At 39.4% G+C, this 12,393-nt stretch overlaps 1 pseudogene; it reads left to right on the top strand.

Moving 5' to 3' along the window:
- The first annotated feature begins 5,595 nt into the window (after positions 1–5,595).
- LOC116559957 lies at positions 5,596–10,220 on the top strand (annotated as a pseudogene).
- Positions 10,221–12,393: the final 2,173 nt, after the last annotated feature.

The following is a 12,393-nucleotide window of genomic DNA, read 5'->3' as shown; positions in this document are numbered from 1 at the left end:
TAGTTTACATTAAAAAGTTTAATGTAAACTTTTTAGTTTACATTAAAAAGCATTAAGCAAGTCAGAGTATAGGCAACTAGATAGTAATTTCAAATACTAGCTGTTTAAAGGACCAGGCACCACTACTGAAAAGAACTGATGCAATAAAAAGGGACAGATGAGATTTAAAAGGATAGACTACATCTTAAAAGTCGGTCTTTGAAATACATAGCTCTCAGTGAGAAAAGAAAAGGCAAAAGGAAGGAAGACAAGCCCTTTGGCAATTTGGCAGTAAAGGGAGAAAGAAGGAAAAAAGGAAAAAAATTAGGGTCCTATAAGACAAAAAAGAACGATAAAATTGGAGGATCCACAACCCTTCCCCAATCATCATCATTAAAACTAATAAACAAAAATAAAACTTAAATATCTAAACTTTTCTACTTTTTCAGGAGAGGGCACCACTAAATAAGGAATATTGTAAAATATGCTAATTTCATGAAAACAAGATAAAGATAAGCAATGTCCAGAGAAATAGGTAACAGGTAGGTAGGTGGGCATGTAGATAGGTAGATAGATAGAAACAAGGAAATGAGAAGGGAGAGAGGAAGGGATCAAAAGGTTTTCTAGAGATCCACTGGGAGAATTCTGTTTATATTTCATTGGCCAGAATGGAGACTACATGGTGAATTCTAAGTACAAGGGCATCTGAAATAATGATAAATAATTTTTCCCAGCCTATAGTGGAAGGTAAAAAGAGGAACAAGAACTCGGAAACTTTTGGGTAGCCAATAAAAAGTATGTGTCATATCTCTTATATACCTGAAATATATTACTTTCATCCTCACATTTGATTAGTAATTCAGCTAAATGTAAATGTATAAGCTGAAAATGATACTACCTTAGACTTTTAAAATCACTGTCTTTGAGCTTCAGTATTGTTAAAAGCCCATTGTTCATTCTATTTTCTGTCCTTTACGTGACTTGTATTTCCTTTTCTGAAAAGTTATGGGATCTCTTTATCTCCGGGGTTCTGAAATTTCATGATGAAGTGCCTTGGTTTTGAGTCCTTTTTATATTATGAAATCTGAAATTTTACCTGTTCAATTGTTACAAAGATCAAACCTCCAGTCTCCATCCAGGATGAAAGAAGGTCAGTCTCAGTTGTCTGCAGAATAGGGTTGAGAAATATCTATTTCTTAGACTTTCAATCAACTCCTCTGTTATGTCCCATTACCAACATCTTTGCCTCCAATCACTCACTAAGCTCTCTTAAAATCATCCAGCATGCATTCACGTTTTTCATGTTAGCATCCCATTTGCAAGTCTTTGGTGTTAGCTTTCTCTTTTCTGATGAGTCATCAACTCATTTCTCATCTTCAAATAATGTGTTGACATTTCTTCTCCACTATAATCTCAATCTCTTACTTCATTTATCCTATAAGCTTATGCCTTTAAAAAAAAAAAAAAAAAAACTCTAACTTAAGTGAGATTTCAACAGGAAGCAGAGGAAAATGTGCGTTCAGTCCACCATTTTTAATCTGAAGTTCTCTCCATTTCAGCTGTAGCGTAAAGAATGAATTGGTAGGGGGAGGGATAGAAGTGGTTGGAGAGGACAGTTGTGGTGGGTCAAGACGGAGAGTGGGGAGACAATCAAGAATTTCACTAAGAAGTGGTAAGTTTCTGAATCATAATAGCAGCAGGAATAATAGAGATAAGAAGACAAGCTTGAAACAAACTAAATTGATAGAAACAACGGGAGTCAGTAAGTGTAAAAGAAGTCTAAGATGTACAGCACATAAGAGGAATTTGTGCAGGCTACATTTCAATAGTAGCAACAGTGTGTTTTAACTCCTGGCTGAGATAATCAGAAAAAAAATGAGTGAAATTTGATAGATGGAAATGGAGGCAGGGCATTCTAAATTAGATGGTTAATCATGAGCACTTATGCACAACAAATGTTTTGTGAAGACTAGAACTTAGAATATTCTGAAATTGAAAAACTGTTGTTTTGACAAGCACAATCAGTGTCTGAGTGGGCAACTGTGATTTGCCTATGGGTCAGATCTTCCCTTTGTCACTTTGTTCATTCCTCTATCATTTCAGTAATGACATGTAAGACAAGTGCTCAGATACTTTACTTAGGCAAGCCTGAAATTAGAGAATCAACCCAAATGTTGATGCTTTATTGCTCATGGGCTAACAATAAGTGTTATGTCTGTGCCATTGTTTTAACAGTTACATGTTCTCATCATTCAAAAAAATTTTTTTTTCAGTGAAAAATCTTACTTTCACACAGCCTCTCTCTGTCTGGATGTTGCCCTCTTCAGTCCCCACCCCCGATCCTATCAAGTGTCCACTCTTACTAATTTCTTGAATATTTTTCATTATTTAATTATGCAGATATGAGAAAATTAAAATGTATTTCCCTTTTTTTTTTACACAAAGTATACCATTATGTATATGCTGTTCTGTATCTTGCTTATTTAATAAAATACCTTGGCAACTAATATATAGAGAACTGTGTCTTTTTTTCAAAATTGCATGTTTGAATTCAGTTGTAGAGATGTACTATAAGATATGGACTCAATATTCTATTGATAGACATTTTGTTAGTTTTTGGAGGGTTGAGGGAAAATCCCCCCTTGCAATCTGAAGATTTGCTAAAAATCTACTGACAAAGGACATATTAATAGAAGAAAATATATACAAATTTATTGACTTCCACAAGAGTAGGGGTGAAAATCACAGAATGATTATCCCAGCATGAAATGGGGTATAGACACTTATATACCCTTTTCTTAGATGACAGTGAGATGAGAAAGTGTGGATGACTTTAGGGGGACTATGATTTTTAGAGGAACCCAATGGGCTTGAAGAACCAATGGCCTAGAATAAAGTATGCTGGACCCACAGCACAAACAAGTCTGTCCAGGTGTGTTGACAGACTTCAGTCAGTCTTCCTGCAGTATGAGTTCAGTTAATGAAAACTCAGGGAAGGGACCAAAGGTAATTGATTTATTCTTTGCCAAGTGTAGACTTTAGGCAGGTAAGGGAACTGCAGAGCGGGGATACAGAGGATTGAGATACAGGGAAAGAGGAAAGGTCAGAGGATTGAGATACTGGAAGAGAGGGAAGGTCAGAAAGATCCAGTCATCTTCCTCAGTTCAGCTTGTTAAAGTGCCATATATTTGGGTATTAGTTTCTAAGTCCCAGCATTTTCAATCTTATTATTTTGCTTCAATGAATTACCTTACACATGAATCAGTTCACACACATTCAACTGTATTTGTAAAAGCAAATCTTTTTGTTTTGAAATAAAAATTGAGTGTTTTAGCAAAACTAAGATCATGCAGACCCAGTAAAATGTTTAGCCTTGATTTTCTGTTTGGTTTTGATTTTTTGTAAATCTGGAGCTAAACCAATGTATGCTTAAAACCAGTTTTTGAGTAACTTCTGTGAGTTTGTGTTTACTTATAATTTAACTTCTGGGATACTAAAGTAGAAAAGAAAACACAGCTAAAGGAATATGAAGAAAGTCCTTCTCTGAGAGAAAAGAATGGAGTAGAATAATATTGACCTTGGCAGCACAATATGCTCCAGCTATTGGAGTCACCTACGTGGTGTTGAGGCGTTCTAAATCCAACTTTGGGATATCCCTACTGTCATTCTAACAATCTACCAGTTTTGTTTTTTGGTTTTTTTGTTTTGCTTCACTTCATTTGCTTTGTAGAGATGGGGTCTCCCTATGTTGCCCAGGGTGGTCTCAAATTCCTGAACTCAAGCGATCCTCCTGCCTAAGCCTCCCAAAGTGCTAGAATTACAGGAATGAGCCATTGCACCTTGTGTACTGTTTTCTATTATATTCACATACTATTAACCTATTTTTATGTTCTGTCCTGACCATAAAGACTAAAGACATTCTTTTTATGAGCATGGATTTTCCCTGAATATTAAATTGTCATCATCAGCTGAATGGAGAATGGGATAATCCTTAGGCAGCACATGAAGTGGACGTTGGTGAACTTGGTCTCTGGGTTTTGCAGGCAATTTGGCCTTCAATTCAAGGTTAGTGCCTCCTAGAAGCTAAGCAAAAAGTTGACCTAGTGAGAGACTCTAAGGTCTAATTTAAGTATATGGCCTATAAGAGAAGCCAATTCTGGCCAGGCACAGTGGCTCATGCCTGTAATCTCAACACTTCGGGAGTCTAAGGCAGGAGGGTCACTTGAGACCAGGAGTTCAAGACCAACCTGGGCAACATGGGTAGAACTTGTATCTATAAATAATTTTTTTTTAATAGCCAGGCATGTGCATGTGCCTGTGGTCCTAGCTACTCAGAAAGCTGAGGATAGAAGATCACTTGAGCCTGGGACGTCAAGGCTGCAATAAGCTGTGATCACGCCACTGTACTCCAACTGAGGCAACAGAGTGAGTCTTGTCTCCAAACAAAAAAAAAAAAAAAAGAGAGAGAGCGAGAGAGAGAAGCCAATTCTACCAATTCTTGTATCAACTGTAAGTTATTCTCTGTATTGTATTACTATTTCCAAGTTTTTCTTAATTCATAGCATTGACTAGTAATCGAGGAAATGCAATTTAAATCCATAATAAAATGTATTTTCACATCTAAAAATCAGCAAATAAATTATAAAACCCTGACAATATCATGTATCAGATAGAACGAGAAGCAAAAAGAATCCTTCGCTGTTGCAGGGAGCATAAATTGGTACTAACATGTTAGAAAACAATGTATCACCATCTAGCAATGTTGAAAATATGCATATTCCACAACCTAGCCATTCCACAGCTGGGCATGTACTCTGGAGAAACTCTTGAATGGGTGCACAAGTAAACAAGTACAAGAATGTTTCTGGCAGTATTGTATTAGAAAAAAATGGAAATATAAATATCAACGAGAAAGAGCTAAATAAATTATATTTTTATGTAAAGCAGTTTTTCACAAAATAAGAATAAAATAAAGTTGCTTAAATTAGAAAATAGATCTCACCAAAACAATGAGCAAAAAAGCAAGCTGAACAAGAATGCATATGCTTCAAAAATTTTGTGATAATAATGCCTTGATTCACATATATGACCTTGAATTTTCCTCTGTTAATTGGAACTAATTCTGGAGGCAAATACTCCTGCTCCCAATCCCCACACTGGGAGGTAATGGGTAGAAGCATGAAGGAAGAAAAATTATCCCAGCTGTTACATAAGCTCTCATTTAATTAATTACTGGGATTAACATCCCACAACCTACTCCTCTTACTACACATACTCCCTCAGAGTTTGTCTGATGCAGTGATTAGGAGCACGTCATACACAGATGACCTAGATTTAATACCCTCCTTCTTGGGTTGATTTTCAGCATTTTACTTACTTCTTCTGGGTATCAACTTTCTCACTCAAAAAATGCAGCTAACAAGATTTACTTTTCATAAGATTGTGGTAACAAGCAACTTAATCCAGGTAAAACTTAGTGCCTGGTAAATAATAAGTACTACATAAATGGTAGGGATTATGGAGCCTCTCACAGCTTCTACTGGTAAGAATACCTCCCATCTCTGCTCCAGGCTTCTCATCTATTCTGGGGCATGGTTTCTACTCTGGTTTGTCAAGATGCTCCCATCCAAATTCCATGTTTCAGAAATTTCATTGAAATCTAGTCCACAAGTAGGTGAAGACTTCTTAGATATGCTACCAAAAGCACAAACAAAATAAAAACAATAAAATGTACTTTATCAAAATTAAAACTTTTGTACTTCAGAGGACACCATCAAGAAAGTTAAAAGACAATGCCTAGAAAGACAGAAAATATTTGCAAATCATTTCTCTGATAAGAGAAATGTATCTAGAATATTTAAAGAATTCTCACAGCTCAGTAGAAAGACGAAGTGGGCAAAGGATCTAAATAGACATTTCCCCAAAGAAGATATACAAATGGCCAACAGGTATATTAAAAGATGGTCAATATCATTAGCCAGATGGTCAGTAATAGGAAAATGTAAACAAAACCACAATGAGACACTACTTCAAATCCACTAGAAGGGATATAACCAAAAAGAGAGAAAGAATGTGAAGAAATTGGATCCCTCCTACATTGCTGGTGAGAATAAAAAACGTTAAATGTGCTTTATAAACAGTTTGGCAGTTAATCAAAATGCCAAAGATAGAATTACCATATGACCCAGCAATCCCACTACTAAGTATATACCGAAGATAAACGAAAACATATGTCCACACAAAAACTTGCATATGAATTTAGATAGAAGCATTATTCTTCTTGATAGCCAAAAACTAGAAAGAACTCAAATGTCTATCAACTGATGACTGGATAAATAAAATATGGTATTTATACAATAAAATACTATTGAACAATAAAAAAGGAATGAAGCACTGATACATGCTGCACTATGTGTGAATCTTGGAAACATTAACTGAGAGAATCCAGTTTAAAAAATATTGTATAATTTCATTTATATAAAATTTCAGAATAGGCAAATCTATAGAGATGGAAAGTAAATTGGTTTCCAAGGGGTGGAAGTGGGGGAAGGTTGAAGCAAAATGGAGAGAGACTGCTGACAGATATAGGAGTTTTTCTTTGTGGGGGCAGGGGGTGATGAAAATGTTCTAATGTTGATTGTGGTGATTGTAAAACTCTGAATATTTGTACAACTCCAAACCATTGAATTTTACATTTCAAGTTGATGTAGTTTATAATATATGAATTATATCATAATAAAACTGTTTTTATAAAAATCTGATGCACAGAACACCTTCCTCTCTCAAGGTTCTCATGGATTTAGTCCTTTTGTATAACTTTGTTACCACTTTAATGAGATTTTTGAAAGGGGTAGCAAATCTGCCTGCTCAGTTCACTCTTGATTCAGAAGCTTTGTAGGGATTATTTCTAAAAAGAACTGCCCCCAAAAATAGAGAGGACACACAGAAGTGATGGAACTATATACGTCACACTGGAAATACAGATGAGTTCATACAAAAAAAAAAAAGGCATTTTCTGTTGAAATATGTAGCAGAAAGTTAAAAATGGAGGAAGAGATACCAGGGCTAATACGTATATTGTTCTCATGATAGTATACACAATAAGAGAGCTTGGACTCGTCCAGAAATAGGTCAAGGGGGTGACTACGGGACCCCTAACCATGCAGAGCAGTGAAGGAGGCCAATGCCCTCTCATTCCCCTACAGTAACCTGAGTACTTTCAAATCCAGTCTTCTCAGCATTTTTTGAGGTAATTATTTAATGACACAGGAAAATAACATGTTATGAAACAAGCTGGTTACAAGTAGTAGGTAGATGACTTCATTTTTGATTAAAAAATTAAAAGGCACAAGCATGCACATAAAAATTAGATTATGCACAAAATACCAACAGCATTTAATTCTTCTCAGCATTTTTATGTTTATCTTAAAACTTTAATCGATAGTAAGATTTTAGCTCTCAGACCCTAGACTCTTGCAGCTAGTGACATTACTCCACTTTCTAGTGCTGCCTGAATTCCTCTCTTATCCACTAACAAGTGGTCGTCTAACCTCTGTTTGAATATTTACAGTGATAAGGAGTTCATTACCTTACAAAACATCTCACTCTATATTTGTACAGTTTGGTTGGCTAGAAAGTTCCTCCTCACATTGACACAAACTCAGTTTTTCCGTACCATTGACATATGTAGTCCTAGAGAGACTTTTGTCCCTACCCAAAATAGGCTTGTATGACCTCTTCCATATAGCAACCTTCTTGAAGGCAATTATCATGGGGTTTTCGATATATCCTCTAGGCTAAACATCAGAAGTTTCTTCAGTGGCCCTTTATGTGACATGGCTTTAAGAAGTTCATTGACATCTTGTTTATTCTTAAATTTTCTGGTAGCTAAGCCAAGCTTATTTCCACATGCATAAAAGATGAATGTGTGGTAAGACCTATGGTACTGAACTGGTAAATGAATTAACATATGTGTAAGTATTTTTACAACTGAAAACACCTTGTAAACATAAGATACCATTAAAACCTATCTACTTCATAGAAGGCAACTTGACACAGCATATTAGAAACTTGCAACTCAAAATATGGTCTAAGGGTACACCTGGCATCACCTGGAAGCTTGCGAGAAACAATTTCAGACCCACCTTATATCCACTAAATCCCACCTGCATTTTAGCATTTTAACAACATCTCCAAGTGTTTCATACGCACATTAAAGTCTGAGGAGCTCTGTAAACTTAAAAATGGGAAAACGTTTTCACGAAGCAATTCTTGTTTTAGGTATTTATCCTGAGAAAATGATTAGGCTAAGTACACAGCATTTTTATAACAACAAAAGTTTACAATGAACTGAAAGGTCCACTAATAGAAAATTGACCAAAGTGCTTTATGGTTTATCTATGGATACACCATTTGCCAGCCAGAGCTAGCTCTACAAAGCAAGCTGGTTCTTAGCTGGCGCTGGCGCCTAGAAGATGCCTGCTCCTCAGCTAATGCATCTACTGTGAACATAGATGTATGTTTAGTTGACACAAAAGGGCAGTAATATCCCCACATCAGTTACCCCTGGAGGGGAACTGGGACATCTGCCTCTGTCATCTTTCAAGGGTTCAGCCAGTTTAAAAGTTTGCTTCTGGCCCTGCCTGCCGCACCTCTCCTTTCTTCTGTATCTCCAGGCGAAGCTGCACGCCCGGCTTGGAGCCCTACCTGTGCTCCTCCTCCTCCTACCGCAAGACGTTCGTGGACGGCTCCCGCCTGTCCGCGCGCCTCTCCCGGGCCGGCGGCTTCCGCTCGCAGTCGCTGTCCCGCTGCAATGTGGCCTCCTCAACCGCCTGCTCTTCGGCCTCGTCGCTCGGCCTCAGCCTGGCCTATGGCCGGCCACCGGCGTCCGACGGGCTGGACCTGAGCCAGGCGGCGGCGCGCACCAACAAGGAGCAGCTGCAGGGACTCAATGACCACTTCGCGGTGTTCATCCAGAAGGTGCAGCTGCTGGAGACTCAGAACCGCGCGCTGGAGGCCAAGCTGGCGGCGCTGAGGCAGCGCCACGTCGAGCCGTCGCGCGTCGGCGAGTTCTTCCAGCGTGAGCCGCGCGACCTGCGCGCGCACCTGGAGGAGGCGCGCTCCGCGCACGCTCAGGCCCTGCTGGAGCGCGATGGGCTGGCCTAGGAGGTGCAGCGGCTGCCGGCACGCTGCAAGGAGGAGAGCCTCCGACGCAGAGGTGCCGAGTGGGTCCCGAAGGCGCAGCAGCGCGACGTGGACGATGCCACGCTGGCCCGCCTGGACCTGGAGAAGAAGGTGGAGTCGCTGCTGAACGAGCTGACCTTCGTGCGCCAAGTGCACGACGAGGAAGTAGCCGAGCTGCTGGCCACGCTGCAGGCGTCGGCACAGGCCACGGCCGAGGTGGACGTGGCTGTGGCTAAACCAGACCTGAGCTCGTCGCTGAGGGAGATCCGCACCCAGTATGAGTCCCTGGCTGCTAAGAACCTGCAGTCCGCAGAGGAATGGTACAAGTCCAAGTTCGCCAACCTGAACGAGCAGGCTGCACGCAGCACCGAGGCCATCCGAGCCAGCCGCCAGGAGATCCACGAGTACCGGCGCCAGCTGCAGGTGTGCACTATCGAGATCGACGGCCTGCGCGGGGCCGAGTCCTTGGAGAGGCAGATCCTGCAGCTGGAGGAGCGACACAATGCCGAGGTGGCTGGCTACCAGGATAGCATTGGGCAGCTAGAGAATGATCTGAGGAACACCGAGAGTGAGATGGCACGCCACCTTCGGGAATACCAGGACTTGCTCAGTGTCAAAATGGCTCTTGATATTGAGATAGCAGCTTACAGGAAACTGCTGGAAGGCGAAGAGACACGTTTTAGCACCAGTGGGTTAAGCATTTTGGGACTGAATCACTTCCCAATCTGAGTTATCTGCTCGCATCTAGATTCCTCAGTTCTAACAGCCTTCAAAATCTCATCCACTGGCCTATCACTTAAGAAAGAAGAGGAGGAGAAGGCATCTAAGCTAGCCTCTAAGAAGACCTCCCAGTTAGGGGAAAGTTTTGAAGAAATATTACAGGAGACAGTAATATCTACTAAGAAAACCGAGAAATCAAATATAGAAGAAACCACCATTTCAAGCCAAAAATTATAATTTCATTGCTTTGAAAGAGTTAATGCTTAAGAGGGAATGATATGCATTTGACTTGTTAAACAGCCTGTTCCTGAAACATAACACCTGCCACACCACTATGAAATGTCAAAAAAAAAAAAGTTTGCTTCTATACCTAGGTATTTTCTTTTCCCTGTGTGATGGTCAGGTACAGTTATTTTTAACAGGGTTCCCATCCCATAACTAGATAAGATGCCTCAAAGATAATGTTGGAGAATTGTTATGAACTGTTTACGAAATGTGTACCCAATTGTCAATGAAGTCACTTGATTTTTTTTTTCCTTTAAAATAATTTTTCTTTTTTTTTTTTTGTAGCCTTTTATTTTACTTGTTTTTATTTTGTATCCTTTTATTTTACTTGTTTTTTAAAGACAGGGTCTCACTGTTACCCAGGCTGGAGTACATTGGCACAATCATGGCTCACTGCAGTCCCTACCTCCAGGGCCGCAAGCAATCCTCCCACCTCAGCCTCCCAGGTAGCTGAGACTACAAGTACACACTGCAATGCCTGGCTGATTTTGTTTTTTGTTTAGTTTTGTTTTGTTTTTTGTAGAAATTAGGGCTCACTATGCTGCCCAGGCTGATCTTGAACTTCTACACTCAAGCAATACTCCTACCTCGGCCTTCCAAACTGCTGGGATTACAGGCATGAGCCACTGTCCCTGCCCTTTTTTCATTTTAACTGAAAACTGTGATCAGCTCTTTTGTTCCTTAGTCATTGCTCATTACTTTTGTTGTGTGTGTTACTTTTGTCTTAGAGTTGCTGTACTTATTGCACAGAGAATGCTTTTTATCATGATCAAATTTATTTTGGGAAATTTCAGAGAAAATGTTTTTCTAGAACACCTTGTTTAACATTATAAAAGAGCTCTTCACTCTTACACTTCAGATCTCCCTTTCCAGCTTTCTTTTTCTCCATCGTGGTCGTTACCACTTGTTTTATTTTATTGATTGACTATCTGGCTCCCTCCACTACAAAGTAAACTCCACAAGAACAGAGAGTTTTGTCTCCCATTCATTGCTGTACCTGCAGCACTTAGAAAGGGTCTGGCACCTAGGAAGTATTCAGTACAGGTATTGATCGACTTACGACCTATGCAACTTACGACCATTTGACTTTATGACCACAATCGCTAGGCATGACTGCTCCGCGTCTGGCAGCGCAAACGTTGCCCAGCTGGGCGTATGACAGTGCGGACCAGCTTCCGGCAGCACTACCATCTCCGTGTGCACCATTTCAACTGTACATATAACCTACTCAACTTATGACCAAATCGTGTTACGACCGGTCTGCTGGTCCAAATAACGGTCGTAAGTCGAGCACTAGCTGTAAATATTTATTGAATGAATTTATGTAAAACATCTCAGAGTCCTAAAAGAAACTGGTCTTTTGGGGTTAGAGAATAAAGTCCTTTACCTCATCATTTAGACTCTATCTAAGGTACATAAGGGTGTTCTAGTCTCCTGAGTTAGTCTACTAATAAATGTTAACACTAACAACTGAAGTAGTTAACAAAGGTAATTATCCAGTTCTACATCAAGCCAAAAAGAAAGCAGTGGATAGAAAGATCTTAAAAGTCCCGCTAGGTTCCTCCAAGCCACCATACACATAGACAGAAAAATCAAAATAAGGTATGAGTCTGGACAGGGTGAGCAATCTAGGAAGAGATGAACACAGTATGCTAGGACCCAGAAATCATCAAGTCTATGAGAACTAAGCCAGAACAGAAATGTGAAGTCCATCAGATCAAGGACATAATCTGTCTTGTTCATTCAGACATGGTAATCTGCCAGAAATAGTGCTTAACCCTAAGAACTGAATATTTGTTAGATAGATAACTAAACCATCAACTGAATGACATTTATGCAACCATGAAAAATGTTGCTGTAGGTACACAATATTGATATACTACAAAGTTAAAAAATCAAATTGGAAATTAGACTGCTATTCCACTTTCGTGTGTATCTATAAATAGGTAGAAGGATATACCAAAATGTCAACAGCAGTTATCTCTGGGTAGTGAGATTGGGAGTAATCTTAACCTTCTTGCTATTTATCCCTATTTGTTCATTTGTGAATGAATATTTATACATCATTATAACAAGGATTTTTAAATTATCTGTATGTGTGAGAGTATATGTTGCTACACATGTAAGAGTATATGCTGTTACTATAAAGACATTGCATCACTACTGTTGACCTCAGAGCATATGCCTCTTGCCTAATTCTAGAACTACTAGCTAAGAGAGTTTCAG

Source organism: Sapajus apella, unplaced genomic scaffold (assembly GCF_009761245.1).
Source record: "Sapajus apella isolate SASKATOON/1434 unplaced genomic scaffold, GSC_monkey_1.0 scaffold25, whole genome shotgun sequence".
Lineage (NCBI taxonomy): Eukaryota > Metazoa > Chordata > Mammalia > Primates > Cebidae > Sapajus > Sapajus apella.
This window is presented reverse-complemented; position numbering and strand designations above follow the sequence as displayed.